Source organism: Oxyura jamaicensis, chromosome 11 (assembly GCF_011077185.1).
Source record: "Oxyura jamaicensis isolate SHBP4307 breed ruddy duck chromosome 11, BPBGC_Ojam_1.0, whole genome shotgun sequence".
NCBI lineage: Eukaryota > Metazoa > Chordata > Aves > Anseriformes > Anatidae > Oxyura > Oxyura jamaicensis.
The window spans coordinates 7,788,311-7,810,840 of NC_048903.1; the positions used below are offsets into that span (position 1 = coordinate 7,788,311).

At 37.9% G+C, this 22,530-nt stretch overlaps 1 long non-coding RNA gene across 2 annotated transcripts in view; it reads left to right on the plus strand.

The window, feature by feature from the left end:
- Positions 1-12,151: 12,151 nt before the first annotated feature.
- Positions 12,152-22,530, plus strand: part of LOC118172738 — a 273,272-nt gene continuing 262,893 nt past the window's right edge. For both annotated transcript variants that reach the window (XR_004753842.1, XR_004753841.1), the window contains exon 1: positions 12,152-12,214. This is a non-coding gene — a long non-coding RNA (uncharacterized LOC118172738). The remainder of the gene's footprint in view (positions 12,215-22,530) is intronic.

Genomic DNA, 22,530 nt, shown 5'->3' on the forward strand with positions numbered 1-22,530 from the left:
GCTCTGTATAAATATTTTCCTTATTTTTTTTTCCTTGAAGTTCTTATTTTTTTGAACTTATTAAACTCTTCTTAAAGGTATTTGATGCTACAGTGGTGACTAATGATCTTTTCTCTGGGAATGTTCCCTGCCTCCTAAATTAGAAACTTATTCCCGAATGCGTTCTAGCATAGCTGTCAAAGAAAGCTAATGAAAATACTTAGTTTCAAGAAATGGTTAAGCAGCTGCAAAATCACTTGCAGGATAATGTTTCCCCAGCCTGCGTGTATAGCCTGTTGTTCTTAGACGTGCCATGTTTTACCTTTAACGTGCAACGTGGTTTATCCTATGGCTTGTCTGGGACACGGACGATCCAGCTTATTCTTTGTCTGGCCTTTCCACTATCTATTCTCTTAGAAACTTTGAGCTTTGTCGTTAACCTTTTCCCTGTCTCTTTATTGTTGCTGAACAGCACAAAGCCAAGGATTCAGATTTCTAGCAGGATCACAGAGGTAAAATCACTTCACCTCCTTGTACTACAACTTTAAAACCTACCAATGGTTACTTCTGTACAGATCTGTGGTACTAAGATCTGCTGCTCAGTTCTTATAGCTGTATATTTGTACTATACTGATGCTACAACACCGTAATCAAGACGTCTTGTGTTCTCAAAGTTGTAATGATGAGATTTTTATTCCACATATCATGTTGGTTGGTATTTCATTTAGTTAGGAGGCCCATATCATTGTTACTTCAATGCTTGCTGTAAGGCTGGCAGGCTTATAGTTGTCCAGGTTATTCACTTGATTTGCAAAAGAAACAAAGCCTGACAGTAGTAGGACTTTTTTTCCCCCCCCTCCCTTTGGAGTTTGCAGAGTTATTCCAAATCTACATCACAGATCTGGAAAAATACTACACACACACACACAGCTCAATGAAATTAATTTTGGCTGAAAAAAAAAAGTTACTGTGAAACTTCTGCTGATGTGACTTGATTAGAGGAGCAATCAATGCTGCAAGGTGCCTGTTTCTTATTCCAAGATAAGGGAGAGCTGAAGTAAGTCTAGCCTTTGTCCTTTGTTATGTGGAATTAAATAATGATGTCTATGTATGTTGTCACAATGTTACTTCTATATTGCAGCAGGCTTGTTAGCAGCAGCATGTTGTGTGTCAGATTTTTTTTCTTCTGGTACAAAGGAATTTTGCCAGCTAGCTAGAAGCTTTTTAAGGCAACGTTTTGCCTCATTTACTGATGTGTAGTGTTTTTTTCCCTGCAAGTATAAAGTCTGTTGGAAACATACAAACACTGGGGATTAAAATGGAAACTGATCTGAAACCGGTAGGTTTATGTTTTATAGGCTGGACACGATTTCTGCATGGTGCAATTTGAAACAGTGTTAACCAACTCTAGTTAATCTGTCAGCAGAAAATTAAAAATTAAAAGCAGCGGTAGAACACAAGTGCCACTTTATTAAGAGTTTTCAAAGTCTTTCAGATCTTCCCTTCAAACGCTTATTTCAAAATAAGCACTTCTGTTCAAACACTTCTCCAGGTTTGGTGTGCTTGTTTAATTGAGTGAAGCATGTTTGTCACAGGTATTTATCACATTAGCACATTCTTGACCCTCAGAGTCTCCCCATGGGGTTATTTTTAAAGGAAGTGCTTTTCCCCGATACGCCCACAGCTCATTGCAGCTTGGGAGAGAAATACCACAGGTTCAAGTCTGCGTTTGGCTGGCAGGTTACTTTCTGTCTGAACTGAAGTGGGATAATGCGCAGTGCTTCTAAAGCTTTCCAAAATCCTTTTTGGATATTCTGAAACAGAAGATACTCTGGAGAGTATCTGACCATATACTGTCCTTCACCCACTTTATTTATCTGGGGGGTAAATAGCAGTGACTAATGTTGCCATGTTAAGCGGCAGGGTATTACGGTGCTGTCTCAGTTTCCCCCGATGAGGTTAGAGATGGTAGCACTGGAAGGAATAACAGTGCAAACAGCCCACACAGTCTGGATCACACTGCAGCACAGTTGGGATTGGTGCAATATCTGCATATGATGTCAACATCTAGCAAGTGAAAGCCCTTAAATATAGATTAAATTTAGGTAAGATTTGACTCAGGAGTGAAGGAAGTAGATATATCACAGGCTACTGTACTTCTGTAACATGCCAAAATATGTTCCAGCTGCCCTCTGTGCAGGAAGTGGCACTGCTATGCATGTCCATAATCACCTGTATCCAAATAGGATTATGTATGTATACAACTACGATTAAAGAAATCATAGTCCACAGCACATAAATGCTCTCAAGGAAATTTCCCTTCAGGTGGTCATCAAGGGAAATAGCTCAACTCTCCCAGGCAGTGGACCACATGCAACGGGCCTGGCCTGGCCTGGCATATCCAGCTGGTTACCAATGAGGGGAGCTGGTGTTGTGGTGTCCCATGGCAGTCACCTCCTGCTGAACATCTCTGAAGGATGTGAAGAGCAATGATCGTCCTACCAGGACAAGGTTTAATGCTTAAGTGAGAAGGGAAGGAAGCGCGGCTCCCCTTACAGAAGGAACACATATGGAACGCCTATGAACTGATCATATACATGCCACAGAGGGTTAGTTGCTGTACGCAGTCTTGTAGTGTTTAATTTTTATTTTAAATACCAAGAGAGTTTAAATCAATGCTTTTGACTGCACAATTAACAATGGAACATTTTGAACCCCTGTTCTGTCCTGAGTCCATCGATTCTATCCTGCAACAGTTTTGGAGATTTTGACAGTTTATTTGTTGCATACAGTTTCCTCAAGAAAACAAAAACATTTTGCACCGACTATGTGCATCAGAAACTTTTCCCATTATAACCATATCCAACTCTTCTACCTCAGCGCATTCGTCTTCAATCCAGTGTGTTACTTAGCAAATATTTGCACAAGCTGTAATCCTAACCACTAGTTTCCTCTGTCTTTGAAGCACGTTCCATGCTTATTTTCTTCATTATTTCTCCCCCAGTAAAACCCAATAAACAAACAAAACCAAAAACCACCACCACCTCTTGGTGATAGTTTTCCTCTTTCACACAGTTTTGCCTTACCTGCTCTCTGAGCTACGTGACTGGCACAGACAGTATTTTCATGCTGTGCAATTAGAAAATAAACTTAGCTCAGGCTGTCCTGTGATATTTCCTTGAACAAATGAATTCCTGTCTTGATTCCCTCCTGTCCCCCTCTGTCACCTCACTGCTGTGCCTTCCAGCTCTTCAAGGTCCTTGAGTAATAGCCAATTCTGCACTCTGCTCTCATCTCTTCCCCATGTGAGTTTTCATATGAATCTCTTTCTTCTGCAGGCTGACATTGTTGCTGTTATTTTCTCTTCAAATTTCCACTCTAAAGTATGCTTCTGTTTTTCTTTAAGGCCGTTCTAATACGGTGCAAATGGTAAAAAGGATTTTATTTTTTCACGTGTGAGGTGAAACCAGCCCGCACTGCTTGCTTTCTCAGCAGCAGATGAGGTTTGCAGGCCTGGCAGCACTCTCATAAGTGAAACTACAGCTTGTGCCACGTGGGTCAGAAATCTAAATCTAATTGACTGTATTCACTTGTAATGAGCTGAGTAATTTTAAGTGTGCCCAAGGGAAAAATTCTGAAGGAAATGTAATCTGTCTTACCTGTGATGGTGTTTGCTTTGTTACTTCATCAGTTTTTACTTTCATAAGAGATGCATAAATGCGTCAAGGCAGAATTTGATGGTATATTTTAAAAAAAAGCAAACAAAAAACTGAACAAAGCAGATCCAAGCTGACATTCACCACCAGTAATGGGAATATATGCACATCTATTTCTTACAGCTATTTTACAGCAGAAATAAGGCCAGTTGCTGTTTAGGGTAGGAATAGCCAATGAGTACTGAAAGAGAGAGTCTGCATTATGGGTACATTTTCCTACAAGCAGTCAGCTTGGGAACGCATCCAAAGATGAATTTTTGCTGCTCTACTAAATAATGAACTATGTAAACTAACTGTGAATATGGTTATTCTTTTGAATTTAAGAGGAAGCCATTCTTTTTCTTTTTAAAGTAGGTTTTTCTATGCTTTAACTGGAAGACTGGGTCCTCAATTCTTCTTTGTATGTTTACTCTGAACATTTAACTTCATGCCATGTGGTAAACAAACCCTTCCTTTTTTTGTTTCTGAGTTCCATGTCATGATAAGAGGCTGATAATCTTCAATGCTTATTTTAGAAACAGAACTGTAAAGAAAGGTTCATTAAAATTTATCCAAAATCTGGTGGATTTGATGGCAGATGGCATCACAAGGCAGGCATGTCTTGTATTAACTATAGGTCCCAGTGCATTGATACCAGACAAAAAGCAAGATAAAAACATGCAGAAAAATAATAAGGTACTGCAAGCCTAGATCTTGCTTGGAAAGACGGATAGTCTTTGACCTTAAAATGGGATGGCAGGAGTTGCTGAAAGCACTTGTTCTATTTGCGTCTAACTGCTTTTCTTGGTCTTTAAAGTACTTACTTCATGCTACCTGATTAAGGGGAAACGCACTGCATGACAGATACCTCAAGCACATACCATTCCAGTATGTCTGTCTTATGTTCCATTTCTATTCTTTCTGTGGTTTCTTAAGCAACCATGTTACGCTTTGTCGTATTGCATTCTGTAGCAATGCATTGCTTCCCAGTTGTGAAGCTTTGCGTCTTCTTTGGATGTGAAGAAACAAGCCAGTAATTTTCTCGTGATGGGTAGATTCTTTATGGTTTTAATTAAAATAATACAATTCAGAGAGAGCAGCTGAATTAATCAGATTTAGGATGTTATATCAGTGTATCTCTTTACATGGACATTCTATTATAATAATTTTGATTCTGGCTCTTCAACCATGTACACCAGGCTTACCCGTGCTGTTTGCTGAATAGTAAAGTGATAATGTAAATGAATTTCTTCCACTTTTTAAATTGCAATTTCTTCCCAATCAATAAAGAATTTGCTTTAAAAAAAAATAAAAAAATGTACAGATGAACATTGACTTTTGTTGCTTCCCATTAGGTATATAAAATACTTATATTTTTACTCCTAATGACAAATCAATTTCAGCATTTTAATGCAAGCTAAATCCTACTGGTTGAGAATCCTACTGGTTTGCCACTAGCATCTATTACTTTTATTTCCCTCTGTGATATTTGTGGGATAGTGTACTACTATACACTTAGATTATTCTAAAATTCTCTGTATTTTTCCTTAAATACCTTACCTTTTTGCCTCTAAAAGGATGACTCCTACAATTTAAACTCATATAGCCTAAGGGGTTATACTCTGATAATATTATTTCTGATAAATATATTTATGCTCAGATAAATATATGTTTATTCAGGGTGGAAACTAATCAAATAACCAATAGAGAAAAAATAACCCCAGGTGTTTTAATAACAAAGCCAGGCAAAAAAAACTTCTAAGGTTATTTTAGGAGGCACAAATGCAATGTGGTTTAGTAGAAATCAGATTTTTATTATTATTATTATTATTTTTAATTAGGGAAAAGAATTTGTGTTTTCAAATGGAATAGGAAAAAATAGATTTTAACAGAATTCCCATAGTACCTCACTAAAGAGATAGACAAAACAGTCAGACCAGAATAACAAACACTTGGGGAAAAAAAAAAAAAAAATCAGCAGAAAGCAGGCTGCTTTGTCTCCTTAAATATGCACATAATCAATGCATGCTCTTTTGTTTATCAATGGAAGTTGGGTAGGTTTGGTCAAGGAGATGATGAACTTCTTCAGAGTCAGGACTTCTTGAGTCCTTCACAGGACTGTGATGGTTCATGTTCTTGCTAACCAGAGCAGCAAGACAACATTTTGACCTGTGTACTAGTTTAATTTCTTTAAAATAGAAAAACAAGCAATTAAATGAGAGATGATGAGATCATTAACAATCAGTGAGATGATTACCTGGGAAGTGTCAGTGTGTGGTAAGAACAAAATAAGCCCAAATCCAACCACATAACAAAGTTACAACACTGGATGTGCAGAGAATTAAAACTGGAGTGTGAGCTGCCCCAAAAGCTGTTTTGGAGAGAGTTTTATCTAACTTTTTACTAATCCATTGCTGTAATTAAAGCTTAGCCTGATATGCTTTATTCTGTATTCTAAATTTTATACTCAAATACTTCAGCCGAAGGTTTAAAAAACCTTTAAAAACTCATTACTTTTTAACTTTTTTTTTTTTTTGTAATGTGCAATGTTTTAAATCTCTTTTGACAATGCTGAAAAGAAGTTAGTTAAAACTGCATTTGAATTTCAGTACGCAAATAGCTGTAACTTTCCAGTTTTGCATCTTAGATGTAGGCAGAAGGATCTACAGCTACATCAGTTATATCTGACTGATTATTATATGTTCTGAGGACATTCCTAAGGTTTCAGGCTGTAGATGTCCCTTTAGCAGGACTTTTATCTTCTCTAAGCTCTATGATTATACAATAATATTTTTGATTTTGGAAAATATTTACTAAATGGTAAATATTTATCATGTTTTACAAATGAATTTAATGCTGGCGGATGTGTTTGACTGACAGCCCTATGGTCAGAATGCTCTATTTCACATCCCAGAACAGATACACCAGCAAGTAGTGATGTGCCGTAACTTAAAAATTCATAGTGAAAATTCAGTCTCTTGCTTTATTAATAGTAGTCAGGTATTACATCTGTTCTGCTAATGCAGCCAGTAAAGCACACGTCCCTCCTGTGATACAGTGACTTCTTTTTATTAAGGTGGAGATCTGTGTACATATAAAATGTGATTACATAAACAATTCATATAGCTTTTGCCTGAAATTTCTGTAAAACGCACTTGCTGCAGCTGGTAACTATAGCAACAGGCCAAGGGGGCTCATTTAAATTTGTTAGTTCACTGTGGGAGAGGCTTTATATTTTGTTTTCTTTTCCTTCAGATAGGCCACATGCTGGTGTAGCATCCCCACACAATTTACATCTCACATAAATCAGGGCACTGCGAAGTACAGCGTGTTCCTCTCATGTAAATCACGTACCTGCGTGCTCGGCTGTGGCGTTTCCTGATTCCTCTGAGCTACATCGGTCATGTTTTGTGTGCGAGGCTGTAAAGATGATGTCATGAGCACTAGTACTTTATTTGTCCTCCTTCCCTCTTCTAACATGTGCCTTATTTATTTATTAAAAAATATTTTTTAAAGGCATACTCTATCTCAAGGTGAAAACATCAGGAAATGTGGTTGGACATAAAAAGTACAGTATCCTGCCACGCTAAGCAGTTTTATATATCAAAATACAGTTGGGTCTTTCAAGTTATTGCACAGAAGTGAAAGCCATACCAACACGCTGCACAGAGCAAATGTCGTTAGCTGAAATAGGACTTCTACTGAAATAGAAAACTAGTAAAGAGTATGGGTAGGGTAAGTTCTAATGGAAGAAGAGACTGAACGTGAGTGAACGATAGCTACATTCATCACAGACTTGTGTTGAACCTTATTCCTGGAAAATATTTAGCTACTGAAAACTGCCGGTTCACAGCAAGAGAAAGACCTTCACAAATCACAGAATCGCAGAATCACAGAATTTCTAGGTTGGAAGAGACCTCAAGATCATCAAGTCCAACCTCTGACCTAACACTAACAGTCCCCACTAAACCATATCCCTAAGCTCTACATCTAAACGTCTTTTAAAGACCTCCAGGGATGGTGACTCCACCACTTCCCTGGGCAGCCTATTCCAGCCTAACAACCCGTTCAGTAAAGAAGTTCTTCCTAAGATCCAACCTAAACCTCCCCTGGCGCAACTTTAGCCCATTCCCCCTCGTCCTGTCACCAGGCACGTGGGAGAACAGACCAACCCCCACCTCGCTACAGCCTCCCTTCAGGTACCTGTAGAGTGCAATAAGGTCGCCCCTGAGCCTCCTCTGCTCCAGGCTAAACAGTCCCAGCTCCCTCAGCTGCTCCTCGTAGGACTTGTTCTCCAGGCCCCTCACCAGCTTCGTAGCCCTTCTCTGGACTCACTCAAGCACCTCCATGTCCTTCTTGTAGTGAGGGGCCCAAAACTGAACACAGTACTCGAGGTGCGGCCTCACCAGAGCCGAGTACAGGGGGAAAGTACAAAGCTGCTGTCCACCAGCGGCCCCTGTTATACTTGTAACTGTGGACAAGTAAACGCAACAGGAAAGTTCCTACAAAATAAGAGAAGGTATGATGATTACAGATGTTTTCTTTCTTGTGTGTAGGTTAGATTGGCATAAGCACTCAGCTGAAATAAATCAGACCTGTAGCCAAATGACCCAAAGTCTTTATTTGGGAAAGGATTTAACAGCAACAGCAGACCTGTAGCAGCCATACCTTCTCTGTTCTGCATGATTCTACTGTTTGCCTGCGAGAAATGAGCATCTTAGAACATCCTGGTGGATACTGCCAGAGATGAAAATTAATCTGTATACAATGCAATGAAAAGTTGCTTGCAGTTAGGTAACAAAAAGGTACATTTACTACACATAAAGTCAGTCATATATGATCTTTCTGGTATTCCAAGAGTCTGTGGAAAGTGTCAGTTTCCTCCATCTGTATCAAGTTCCTTCTTCTGCACTTACAACAGGGTATGGATGCTGCAGAAACCTTGAAGTCTTTATGATCTTAGTTTTCTCCTTAATTGTGATAACATTTAATCATAGTGCATTAGATTGATTTGATTTTTTTTTATTACAGCTATCTGGCAACGGGAAAAAATCATAATGGCAACACAGAATGGTAACCAAAAGATTATTCCATGGAATTTGTGCTTTAGCAGATGTTTCTTTTCGATAAGTGCTGCAATCAGTACAAAGAATAAGGAGTTATGTGGCTTTCATGCTGAAATGTGCATGGAAGCCTTTTTCATTTTATTTTATTTTATTTTTTTAAGTAGCCAAATAACCTGTGGGACTCAAATCCAACTCAGCACTGTGATTCAGAAGTCAGGTGAATGATGCCTCCTGGATGACCTTGCTCATTCATAAAAAGAACAGGAGTAATTTTCTTCTTCAATAGAAAATCTAGTGTTTTCCTAAAATTCATCTTGTGATTATGATATATTATCTATACTTTTTTGAGGCCAATTCACTGGAAGTTAGATAAACGAGGTCTCCGACATTTCTCAAAAGAGTACAAATAGCACAAGCAGTTGTCCTGTACTCCATGCTAGCAAGTGAGAAACTTGTAGCCAGCCGCTCAGCCATTTTGTTTCTGGTAGGTCTAGGCTCAATTCTTTCTTCTTCTAGTATTTCTTTCTCTGCTGTTGCAGCATCTTTCCTACTAGAAAAGAGCAAGCCAGGAGCAATTTATTTCTTCTCTGTCTTTATCCTTTTATAGTTTTTACTTTGATGTTCCAACAAGCATGCTAGTCTTTTCAGATTTTTTTCCTGTACCTGATGTACCTAAATTACGTTATCTGCTGCAGTGTTCTGAGCTATTTACACTTCGTGCTTTGTCACAGTCTCCTAGCAGATATGTGCATGACCTCTCTTCACTAGGTGCACTACAGTCCGCCATACAGCATCTCATGGCACACTGCACTTTCCCTATGTTCTTGGTTGTTATTTTGGTATTTTTCACTACCATTTTGAATTATTTTACCAATGTTAGGCTAAATCTTTCTCTGGAATTTAAGCATGCTATCTCAGTTTTTAATGGTCTTAATTATTGAACTATTCTTTGAGCTCTGGAATAATAAACGTCTGTCCCATGTTTCATTCACCATGTCACTCACCCCTGTGAAAATGTATTTAGGTCTCAGGGATGTGCTCCAAATTCTTTCATGAATGTTAAGGCAAATAACTTATTCAGGCCTTCAGCAGCACCAGCCTTATCTGTCACTATTAGTGTATTCATGTTCCTTAATGACCCTGTTGACTTTTTTTTTTTTTTTTTTTTTTGGCTGCTTGCTTCTTTTTCATGTTTGCCATTGCTCATTTATTACTCATTTTGAAAAATATCCTTTGTATTTGCATTTTGATGAATATTCTTATCATTCCTAAAGCACTCAACTAGCTGTGATCAAAACCAGCACTAACCAATTTTATTATCTTTTTAATACTACTTGAACAATCGGGTTTATGTAACCAAGCTATCAGCTGTGCTGTTGTAACAAGGAAAAGATTTTTTATTTTCTTATATACATTATATTTTCTAAGTTTTTTTTATTTTTCAGTTAATTTCAGTACTATTTCTGTTATTCTCAGGTATGTGATCTGAATCACCAAAGACTCACATCCTTTAGAAGTACTGTTTCTTGAGTGTATTCTCAGATAATCCATACCATCAGAAAATCAGTAGCACATAACAGGCATCAGTGTTGGTACATTCCCCTCAGGAAATCCAACGGAGAGAAATTTAGAATTTTCTTCATATTTATGCAGGAAAATCACCATTATTTATCCTTGGTGTGTAGGGCTATATGAATAAAAGCTAATGGTCACATGAAGAAGCTGTTTCTAGGCTGTTAAATGTCTTTTACTATCACTTGCTGTGTTTCTCTTTTAAACAACAGACTTGCTTGTAGCTGTGGTAGTGCAGTGAAAGCATAGCACAGCTCGTTGATAAGCAGAATGTGCACCTCAGTTCTATGAGAAAGTGCAAGTAAAGTATCTGTGAGATTTAACCTCCCCCAGCCATGTATTAAATCAAAAATCTAAGAATTAAAATAGAATAAAAAAAATCTGGAATAAAGTCCTTTTTGTAGTCTTGGTGCCTGGTTCTTTGTTTTGTGGTTTCTGTAAAGGTTTACGAATTTTACCTCCTGAGGTGCTACAGTGCGAGCTTTTGCTTAAGACAACAAATACTGGTATTGTGGCAAATGCCACTGAATGCAGCTGTTAGCATGCCTGTCATTTGCTGTATCATTTTTTCTTTCCACAGAAAAGCATTCATTTCCTCTTCATACAGCTTTCTTTTGCGGTTTTGATTGCTTGCATTACAATTGGATCCCTAACTTCTATATTTAAAATAGACAAGACTGACAAAGGGGAATTGAAGGGGTAAATGGCAAATCATAAAGAGAGAGAGAGGGACAATGGCTTTCCCAAGGTCACACAAAAGGACTGTAGAAGAACTGGGCTCAGTCTAATCATCCTTTATTCAGTCCCTATCTGCTGGACAAGAGCATTTTGGTATCAATACATGACACAAGTGTTTCTATCTGTGAGCATTTGATTATCCATAAAGAATTAATATCTTAATGAAAAAAAAAATACTAAATTTTGTGACTGATTTACTTGCTTCTTTAAACTGAATTCAGATTTGTCAACAGAAGTGTATGGACTTCCCAGTACTGGTTTGAATGGATGAACTATTTGAAGTATTTGCCTGTATCAAATCCAAAATGGCTACGAATTACAGTACCTTAAATAACCTGCTCTTTCAGTGCTCTAAAGTTTTGCTTCAGGCCTCTTAATCTTATTCTAATTTATGAAGATAGTTTGTAATTGGCCTTTTTTTTTTTTTTTTTTTCCAAGAGGAAGTTTTAAGTCTTCGTCAGGAAAACAGAAACAAAAAAGTCATACAAACATTTCAATGCTGTAGATAACTTCTTTTCTGGATAACCTGACTTCCACTTTAATGCCTGTTAAACTTGCTTCAGCTGGGAAATATTACTTTATTTTGAAGTTCTGTCACATGCTTAATGTTTTGTCAGTAAGGTTACTGCAATATCTCATGCCATCTGTCACATTCCCTTCTCTCAGCAGGGACTCTTCCAGTTTAAATTTATGAAGTCTAAATCCTTAACGTGGAAGAGTACCATTGTTGGGCTTTTTGCAGCTTGGGCAGCAGGCTATGCTAAAGAAAAAGGAACATTATATAAGATTTTGGGGGGTTATTGGTTTTAAATTTGAATACAAAGCTTTATAAAAATACCAGATGGTACAGTAGTCTTTGATGTATTCTTGGTTTCTGGACTGCTGCTGTTGTTTGCCACAATGCAATTTGTGTGTTCTGAAGACCAGTTGCTGCCTTCCTTGTTCTTGCTTCTCAGAACTCTTTCCACATGCAAATACCTTTTGAGAATGATATTCATGCAGTGCATGGAAGTTAAATTACAATACCAAGTGTACAGTGTACGGCATGCGTGCTGCATAGTAATAGATGATTCTGCCTCGTGACTGCTGAAAAGACTGGCATCCCTACAAGTCACTGGATACTGCAGCTGCATTTCTGTGTGCTACAGAACTCTCTTGTAGGAGGTAGGCAACGGTCAAAATGCTTTGACAACTAACTTAGGAAGATGTTTAAGTCTTTGCCCAGAATCTTTACACTGGTGTAATGTAATTTCTACTGGCACAGGATAGTTAACCTAATATTCCTGGCCAAATTCCAGCTGAGATAAAACGTCATCAGACCTAAAACTTTCCTGCACGACCAGTTTGAAAAAAGTGTTTCCTTCCAGTTTGGTGCAAACACATACTGCATTACTGATGTAATGGCTGTCATCAATTTTCTCTCATACTGCTATGAGTCTAGCTAAGTTTGGGCATGTCATTTATTTCTTAACACCCCTATATTCTTAATACCCCTCTATCCCTAAAAGGCAGTGGAGTATCAAGAATGTATCAGCCAAATTAAATACCTATGCTTCTGCTGCAATTTATAAAACATTCTTTCTGAAAAAAAAAAAAAGTAGTGGTTGCAAAACATTTCTTTAAGACACACTTTTGTGTAGATTTAAAAGCTAATAGATTTCTTTGTATACCAAAATATGAAGAATGAAATTATTTGGGAGTGAGAATCTTTCCCAAAGCTGGGCTAAGATCTTCATCTAGCAATTGGATTATAGTTAAGCAAGTGCATTTCTTCTGAAGGCTTTGACAAACATTGCACTGATTAATTTTGTTTGAATAACTCTTCTGTGATGTTTCAGTAATGCTGGAGTATTCATGTGTGGGAACATTAGGAATCAAAACATGCTCCTTTTCCCATAGCATTGGCTTCAATTCATGCCTTTTGTGTTTGTATCCAGGAATACCTTTGGAGGGTTTAAATAGCTTTAGTCTGAGCTCTGTGAATCACTGGAGGAGGAATGAAGACAAGCAAATGAATATTTAACAAACTTGTAGACTTGTAGCAGTGTGAAGACAATTTCACAGGTGTTTATTGTTGTACCTTCAGCAGCTAGTGAGATACACATCAGTACTTACAATCTATTCTGCAAGGACTAATCAGAGTGTAACAAGGCTACTATGTATTTCACTTAAAGTACTGTATTAATCAGTCCTTTGCATCCCCCTGCTTCCTAGGTAGAGTTTTGTAAAACAAACCTTGGTGTTTTTTTATAGCAAGTTATACAAATTCTGTTCATTCGCTTACTTATGTTGGAAGTGATTTCCTTGAGCGTGAATTTTCCTGCAAAGCAGAAATAAAACCCACGAATGTATTTTTGAAAGTACTGTGTTTTATTATTTATTTATTTATTAATGTATTGGAATGTAGATGTGAGAAATGTCATGTCTACTGTGAGTTTGTCATGTCTCAGTTGTCATTCTGATATTCCACACCTCTTTAATTTTATGCATTTGGCTGTGTTTAGAAACAAAACTAAGATTGAAAAGGAGTTAGGAAATTTCAAATGTACAGCTTTGTGGGCAGTCCTAATTTTTCACCTTTTAATATCAATAGTGTGCTTTGAATCTGGGCCTATAGAAGAAAAAAGACATATAACATGGTTTGGGGGGCTCTCGTAAACTACGTACACCAAAGGCAGAACTTAAGTTTCAGTTAGTAGGACAGGTAGCAGAGGCCTATCTTTTAGCTCCAATTTAAACGACTTGTGAATTTGCTCCACATTCTAGCAAATGTTGCTGCTCTTACAGCTGTAGCCGATCACAAACTGGGAGGAAGTCCTTAACCTGGTTCTGAGGTAGCTCTCCTGAATGTTGGTTCTTTGTTTGATTCCAGGAGCTGCAGCTACACAACTGGGACTGTCTGTACAGATTTTATTTCATGTGCTAAAGAACTTGACAATCCATGAGAAAGTCTTCGCTGTTAATTAGAGAGGAGATGGACTACAGGCAGACAGAGAAGTGCCAGAAAAGTTAGTTTGGGAGGCTTCAGGAGTAAAAATGACTAAGCCTGGTTCTGACTTGTACTAGATAGCGCTGCTTTGTGAGCTTTTTGTCAAATGTACTTGTTAGGTGCAGCTAATTTTTAATTCAGAATTAGAGTTAAATTAAAGAGTTAAATTTTAAATGGAGCTTTGACTGGGAAGGTGAACTTCTGTATTATTTAGAAAAAACACTTTGCCTTTGAAATTTGTGACATTTGTCACAATGTTCTTAGTGATTAAGGATGGCTGCATAAAAAGAATTTATGCTTTCATTATCATGTTTCACTCCTAATTGAAACAACCTTCCCATATGGACTATTTGAGTTAAAAGAGGTAATGCACCATACAACAAATTCTGTGTGTACAATCTGAAGCCTGAAATATATTTGCACAAAATATCTATTTTTAAAATAGAAGTACTCTCTGGTATAGAGATGAAATCCTTTGCTTACAAAAGCTTAAGTTAGGCTATGCTTAACCTTTGTATTCATGCAGTGAGCAGAGAAGGGAGCAAGTTTTGTTAGTTTCTATTTTGCTTTGTTTCCATTTATCCTCATTTCAGTTGTGGTTCAGTATGAGGTTTTGCACAACCAGTATCTTCATACGTAGGATGTATGCTCAGACACATGGCCGAGGCAGCCGCTTGCAGCAATAAGCACCCATCTCTGTTGGAATGCAAAAAGGGGTGCCTGTCTGCTGTGCTTCTCATGCTACTATACCAGTCGTTCATGTAGGTGCAATTATTCTGCCAGCCAATCTGACCAACAGGCCAGAAACTGGAGTGTCATGCATAGTGAAAAATCAAAGACCTCCCTAGCATTTTTTTTTCCCTTATACAGCATCAGGAGAAAAAATATTCCTAAATTCCACATCTATTTGTGTCCTAGAATCACATATTGAGGTTGCATTTAAACATTTTATCATTCACATAATGAAAATGTAGGTTCCATCATTATTTTTTGTTAAATTAACTGATTTGTATAAAAGTTATAGAGTTTGTTTGAAATACCTTGCAGTGTGAACATGCATCATATAAAAACTGAAGCATTGTGACCAGCAGGGTATATTCAACTGTGTTCAATCTTAGACAGAAAGATACCTGAGAATTACTTTTCTGTATAGTGAAGTGCCATTCAATGAAACACTGCATAAGAAACAGAAGTGAGAGTATTAAGTCCTAGAGAGGTTTTTATGTATAGCAGTATATTTCTAGTTGCAAATTTTCATTATATTGTCAAAAAGCACAACACGTTAAATGACAATGGTGATACGTAGCGATGCCCCTGCCAATATTTAATACAAGATTTTTCTTACACTGGATACTTAAAGCCTCTGTCTGTGGACAGTTAATCTGCATTAGCTCTACTTAAGAAAAGAGGATCAGTCAAACAACAATCTATTTTAATTATAATCAACTTAGTAAAGCTAAGAGCACCATACAGGGGCAGGACTCCATCATACTCTGAGCTGCACGCATACAAAGCAAAGACAAGGCAATGCCAACAAATCAGAGAGAAACGCCCTTTCCTGCAGAGGAATATAAAGTACATAGCTTTTAAAGGACAATCTTGAGTTAAAGCTCTGATATCCCGACAGGATTAGCACATGACAGATGGATTTATTGGAGAACTAACAAGGCCCAATATTTTTTGGAAAATTTTGGTCATGTGGTGCAGTGACAGAGGCAAGCATTCCCACCTCTTCCCTTGGATCTCCGGTAGTTTTGTTGCAGTCACTTGTATACCTTTCAGTATTGGCACTGCAATGTACCAAAGACAACAGTACAAATTCCTTCTCAGCTTCCTACTGCCTTGGACTGTTGGAACATCTTTTCCCTTTCCATGACAGAGAGACATATGCTTCACTAGTATCCTGATTTATGCCAAGAAGTTGATTTTCTGTGCTTCTTCCATGTGTGGTGTCTAAGAGAAATAAAAAAAGTTAGTTCCTCTTTCCTGTGTGCCAGTGTTGATTCCTGGGTTCCAATGCACCTCCAGTTAACTGGCCCAGCATCAGCAGCTCTCACAGAGTTAGAAACGTTTTGGTAGCTGCCACTTCCAGCTGAGAGCTGTAAGAATGTTGGCTAAAATAGCGAACCAGTGACAGGAACTTCCAGGGTGAAATGACTCTGCATGCGTGTTATTTTATGTGCTTTGTAAAACCACGAGTCCTGGCAAGGTGCACAGACAAATCTGGTTTAATTAATGCTATCTGTAATATCTCATTCTATTTTTTCAGCCTATTCTTGATATTCTATTAGGCTGAGATCATGAAAAAGAAGTGTGTAATTTCATCATACAATTGGTTGGGTGTGGAAGGAATCTGGGATGTTAAGTAGCTGTGTTCGTGGTCTGCTGAAGCTTTACATGGATCAGAAGACAGCATAGTTTGCTGGGAGGGTATTTTGCTGGTGCCAAAATAACAAAGTGATAAAACACCTAATACTGATCTTAAGCTGGTGAGTTTTATGCTACTGAAATCAAGGGATAATATCTACCCCTATACACAAGGGTATTGAGTTGCTTACAGACACAAACAGTGAAATACTGCAGTTTGTGCATGTGTGTATGTATTTATTTAAAACTATGGTTGTGTCTACATTAAAGAAATACTGGGAAATTTCTCTAATGGAAACTCACCTTGCAGTAATGTTTTCTGTTTTTAAACTGAAACTAATTTTACCGCGGAAAATGTTCTTGCTGGCTGTGGCTACAAGGGGCAGGTTCTGTAAGGTTATTAATACTCCGTGCATGATTATGTTAACAAGAACTTTGAACTGTAGCTCAGGCCTCTATGTGCAGTAGAAGGTCTTTTAAAGAAGTTAGAGCATGTTTTAATCAATTGACTACTGTCGGTAATTATGAAAAATATTTGCACAGGCAGTGAGCCATGTTTTTTTTTTTTTTTTTTTTTAAATATATATTTCTTATATTTAATAGGCTTAGTGTTTAGGCTCCCTGCCCAGGTTTGGAAAAGGAAGAGCTATCCCGAAGCCTGCAAATGCTGTCTGCCTAGTTACATGTTCTCTTGTTATGGGATTTTGCCTTTGTCTCAGTTTCAGGTTCAAACAAACTTGAAGGAGTAAAATAAATGCAAAGATAAATTTCTTGAAGTCAGTGCAATTATATCAGGAGTCCTTCTTGGGTCTTTTTAAATTCGACTTGTTATTCATATCAAAATCATACTTAGGTCTCTCTTGCAGAAAATTGGTGGTCCTTAGTTTCCCAGGCAGCTAATGACAGTAAGAGGTGTTCAGACTTGCTTAGGCTGAGTTGCAGAGAATTTTGATGCTGAGCCTCTTGTTCTGTTTTTAAACATTTATATAACCACAACAACTTTAAAAATAATCCGTATTAAGTTTTGTGACCATCACAGAGATTATACCATCTGAGTCTTGAAGTGCTTAGAGCTTTGTAGTGACTGTCTCATGTAGCTCTACTACATACTGTCAGTGAACTGTTACAGGAGATGTACTACTTAGAAAGCAATAAGCAAGCCAGGTAGATTTACTGTTTGGCTTCATATGAAGTTTTTCCATAATTCCAGCAATATTCCTAAGTGAAACTACTATAGGATGACTTTGCTATTTGGCTTTGGGACAACCCACGTAGAGAAGGCTGCCAAGCCTATTGTTTGGCAGTGCTCACTGTTTTTATGTTTCATCATCAAAGCTAGATCTTTGTTACATGACTAAGGTTTGTAGAATGATGTGTAATACGTAAGGTGGGAGTTTAGTTGCACTCTACTGAGAAACTGCTTTTCCCCTTGGGAACGTGATGTTAATTACTGGAGACACAGATGAATACTTTGTATGTGCATAGGACTGTGAAAGCATTAATAAATAACATCTCTAGTGATCAACTGACAGAATGGCAAATACGTAGGTGTTACAGTGAACAGATGGATTCTCTGTCACTCAGGTTCACTCTGGCAGTAAAAGGGTCAAATGTGTCTTACACTATTTTCTTATATAGAAATGTCTTCCTGCTTCCCTCAAGTAATGAATAAAGAACTAAATGATTATGACAGTGTCTTTTCTTTCTCCTTCATTCCTGGGCTTTGGGAACTGAACAACATTTTATTACTTTTAGGGGCTGCTGAAAGGTAAATATTGTGAAACCTCAGTCAGGGAAAAAAAAATCTCCCATTCCCTAAAGAAAAGCAGAATAGCTGTATGGATAAAGATCTTATAACCTGAAAACCTATTTCAAGGTCAATTTTTTGCTTTACATGAAATGTGCCAAGCCATTGTGTCCTTAGGAGTTCTGTGTTCTTTCTGAAAACAGCAATAACTGAAAACTTGAAGGGATTAGCAAAATCTTTCCATGCCAGTTGTTTGTTGTGGAATTTGTTTGCCTTGTTTTTTACCTCTGTTACGTTTTATAAATAGCTGCAGAGATAAAATTCGGAGAGGCTTTTCTGAAATGGTCTATCTGCAGGACTGCCTGATAAAGTGGAGTTGTGCACAGGCTGTTGTTAATTTTCACTTTCTTATTTCAAAGGACATGAACAGCTGACTGTATCTAATTATATTTGTTTCCTGTCACTATCGAATTTTCCCACAGCTAGGGCTGGGGTCAGCTCTCCGACACATGGATCCGTGGAGATAAACCGCAATCTGGAGTTCATTTTAAAAGACTTCAGCTCTGTTGTTGATTATCCTGGGTGCCTCTGTGCAAATCTGTCACAAAGCGTCCAGAGTACTCTAGGGAACCATTCCACCCAGCCTTGAATAAGGAAACTTTCAGCCATGTTTGTTACGGGAAAGAAGAGAAACACACTGTAGAATAACAGCATGCAAAATAGGTGTAGGCGAAAAGCAGTTTCTTCTGCTCTCATAGATAAATTGTGGGAAAGGAACTTTTGTGCTGTGCGGTCATGGAAAGTGGGCATACAATGAGTTATGCAGAGTAACAGGGTTTCCAAGATGATGTGCGGGTGTTAGTACATTCTGTGGGCCTGTATTATCAACTATAGGCTATTCATAATAGCATGGGACAAGTAACAGGCTCAAGCATAACATACTCCTTGATCTGTGCCCACGTCTAAATGACTAAATGGCAGAGAAGGACCTGGGAGTATTGGTTGACAGTCGGCTGAATATGAGCCAGCAGTGTGCTCAGGCGGCCAAGAAGGCCAGCAGCATCCTGGCTTGCATAAGAAACAGCGTGGCCAGCAGGTCCAGGGAAGTGATTGTCCCCCTGTACTCGGCTCTGGTGAGGCTGCACCTCAAGTACTGCATTCAGTTTTGGGCCCCTCACTACAAGAAGGACATGGAGGTGCTTGAGTGAGTCCAGAGAAGGGCTATGAAGCTGGTGAGGGGTCTGGAGAACAAGTCTTACGAGGAGCGGCTGAGGGAGCTGGGACTGTTCAGCCCAGAGAAGAGGAGGCTCAGGGGCGACCTTATTGCACTCTACAGGTACCTGAAGGGAGGCTGTAGCGAGGTGGGGGTTGGTCTCTTCTCCCAGGTGCCTGGTGACAGGACGAGGGGGAATGGGCTAAAGTTGCGCCAGGGGAGGTTTAGGTTGGGTATTAGGAAGAACTTCTTTACTGAACGGGTTGTTAGTCACTGGAATAGGCTGCCCAGGGAAGTGGTGGAGTCACCATCCCTGGAGGTCTTTAAAAGACGTTTAGATGTAGAGCTTAGGGATATGGTTTAGTGGAAGATGTGTTAGTGTTAGGTCAGAGGTTGGACTCGGTGATCTTGGAGGTCTCTTCCAACCTAGACTATTCTGTGATTCTGTGACTGTCAGAAGCCATCTATATTTTGTTTGAGCTCTTCACTAGAACTGATAGGTTATGAGAATTAGGAATTGTCCAGAGCTTTCCTGGGCTTGTTCAGTCTGATGAAAGTAACTGCATGGGACTTCGTCCTGCAGTGCTCCCTAGTTTGGCCCTGTTTGAATATGTGGTGTGTTTGGGAGGATAGCTTTGAGCACTACTGGCTCAAAACATGGATGCACTCTAAAGCCATCCAAGTTATAGTAATCCTGGCACAGGGCCACTTACGTGTAGAACTATTTTTCTTTCCCACTTTATACAGTCCAGGACAGACATTCATGGAACTGGGATGCAATTTGGATGTTCTAAAAGCCAGTACTTATGATAGCTCCCACCTATGAGGGTATCTCTCTCTCAGGGTCAAAAACAACACTAAGCAAACAATACACAATGGTAACAAAACACTAGTTTCCTTCCCAGCTGACTACCTGCAATGTGTGAGTGCACATGTTCTTGTGGTTTGGATGTGGGATGTATATTTGTGAAAAGATAGATATTTTCTGGTTTGTAAACCTTTGGAAAATGAGACTTTGCATGCCCTGCCCAACACCTCCTCTGAATGCAAATCTAAACATTTAGGCCTCTAGTATGTAGGTAGAATTATAAATCTCTTACATTATACATGTTGCCAAACTGAAAATTTACATCTTTGTCTTTGTAAGTGGAATTTAAACCTGGCCTGCCTAACATCACAAATTTCTCCTGATAATGTCGTGGTTTTTTTTTTTTTTTTTTTTTTTTCCTGGGTGTGTGAGTAGGATAATGTATACTACTACGTAAAGTAACAGTTTGAATGTTCATAAGAGAGCTTTTTATGGATATTGCACCTGCTTCCACTTTCTGTGTCACTACTTCTTTATAAATTAGTGTTAACAATTTCCCATAGGCCAAATTGTAGTCTTACATATACCAAAACCCTAGTGAAGCAAGATGGTGAGTCTGTACCTAAAAAACCCTTTTAGGTGAGCAGTAATTTGCAGACAAGGGACTTACATAACTTAAATATTAGGTTGTCAGTGACCTGTATACAAACTTAACCCATGATTCTAAGATGTTAATGTGAATACTTCCAAGGAAAATGAAACCTTTCAGTGCATGCAATTATTGTGGAACTAGCATTTGTAGTTTGAAAAACAAACATGGCTACTTAACATAAACTTAACATAAACATAAACTTATTTTCTTTACGGTTGATACTATATACACAAATCCATACTGCATTTAATTGCTTTCTGATTTGTTGATAGCAACCCAGTTTTTTTTTTTCCTACCAATATTCTTAATATTTGACAATGAAATACCGTATGTCATTTGAAGCCAAAAATCTACCTTTACTACATCACTGTGGGTATAAATAATCAGACATTTGTGGCTTTTTAAAGAATTTCCACTGCAGAATATGACTAAAATTATCTCAATTCTACATTAGGCTCAAAGATTTTTGTAAAAAGGAAGAATTAAAGACAGGTAATATTTGCTTTTAGTTTAAATTTTCAAAGATTTCAGAGGTGGGTATTATACCCAACAGAAATGCAGAAAAAGGAAAAAGGTAAAGAGTTTTCTGAGCCCTCTTAATAAAATTGGTTGGGAACTTCACAACACAGGTTTTTGTTGGTGTATTTTTAGTCCTAAACAATCGTATTGACACTTGAGTAGCAAAACTGTCACATAATAATTTACAGACAGCACACAAATCAAACTAGAAACATGACTACAAATCCATGTGATAATCGGGTAATTTGCATTTGTCTTTTATATTTTTGTGTACAAGGTACTCTATTACTACCTTTTACAAATAATATATATCTTACTGCTGAACATAACCATGAGACTTTTGAAGGTACTATAACTATTCTCTTCAGTTTAAATTTAGGACATAATTGTCTCCAGTTAGATTAAAGCTTGTTCTTTAAATCTCCAGTGTTCTTCTAAACTGCTGTCTACCTGATAGCAATCAGAAATGGATATTGATTCCATCGATCCACTGCCTGCAGTAGTATGAGCTTTTCCTCATTTCACTGGCAAGTAAGACTATTTATGAAGCAATTTAATAAAATATGTTGATAAAGAGCAAAACCATAAAGCATTACTTTAGTAAAGCAGGCCAATTACTTTAGTTAAGCAGTCCAATACTACTACTTTCAATTTTAAATGGCCTGTATTGATATAGCAAATACACATACCTCCCAATCCAGAACCTTTGGAGAGTTCCTTCACTTGTACAGGTATTGTTCCTCTTCACTGAAGCTCTGAAAAGACAGAATTTATTTGGCAAGTAAGAATTTATTTGGCAAATAAGCATTTGCCAAATCCATGTGCTGTCTAGTTGAAACTTTCCCACTTGGTCAAATACGGTTTATATTTCCATAATTATAGATAATTCTGCATTTTTTATTGTTGTATAGCATTTCATTGCTTTCTTCAGTAAAAACAAACTCAGTGTCTTCTTGGCAGTCTTAGATGAGAGCTGTCTGGTTAATCATGAACTATTGACATACGTGGAGCATATGAAAAATTTTGTGTTGCGTCTGCATGTATTTGAAACATGAGAAAACACATACCTTCAGGAGATGTTTGGATTTGAAATTAAATCTTCAGAAATAGTAGTATACTTAAGCTCTCTAATTGCTATCAGAGTACACTCTGTCACAATACCACCTTGCTCTTCCATGTTTTTAT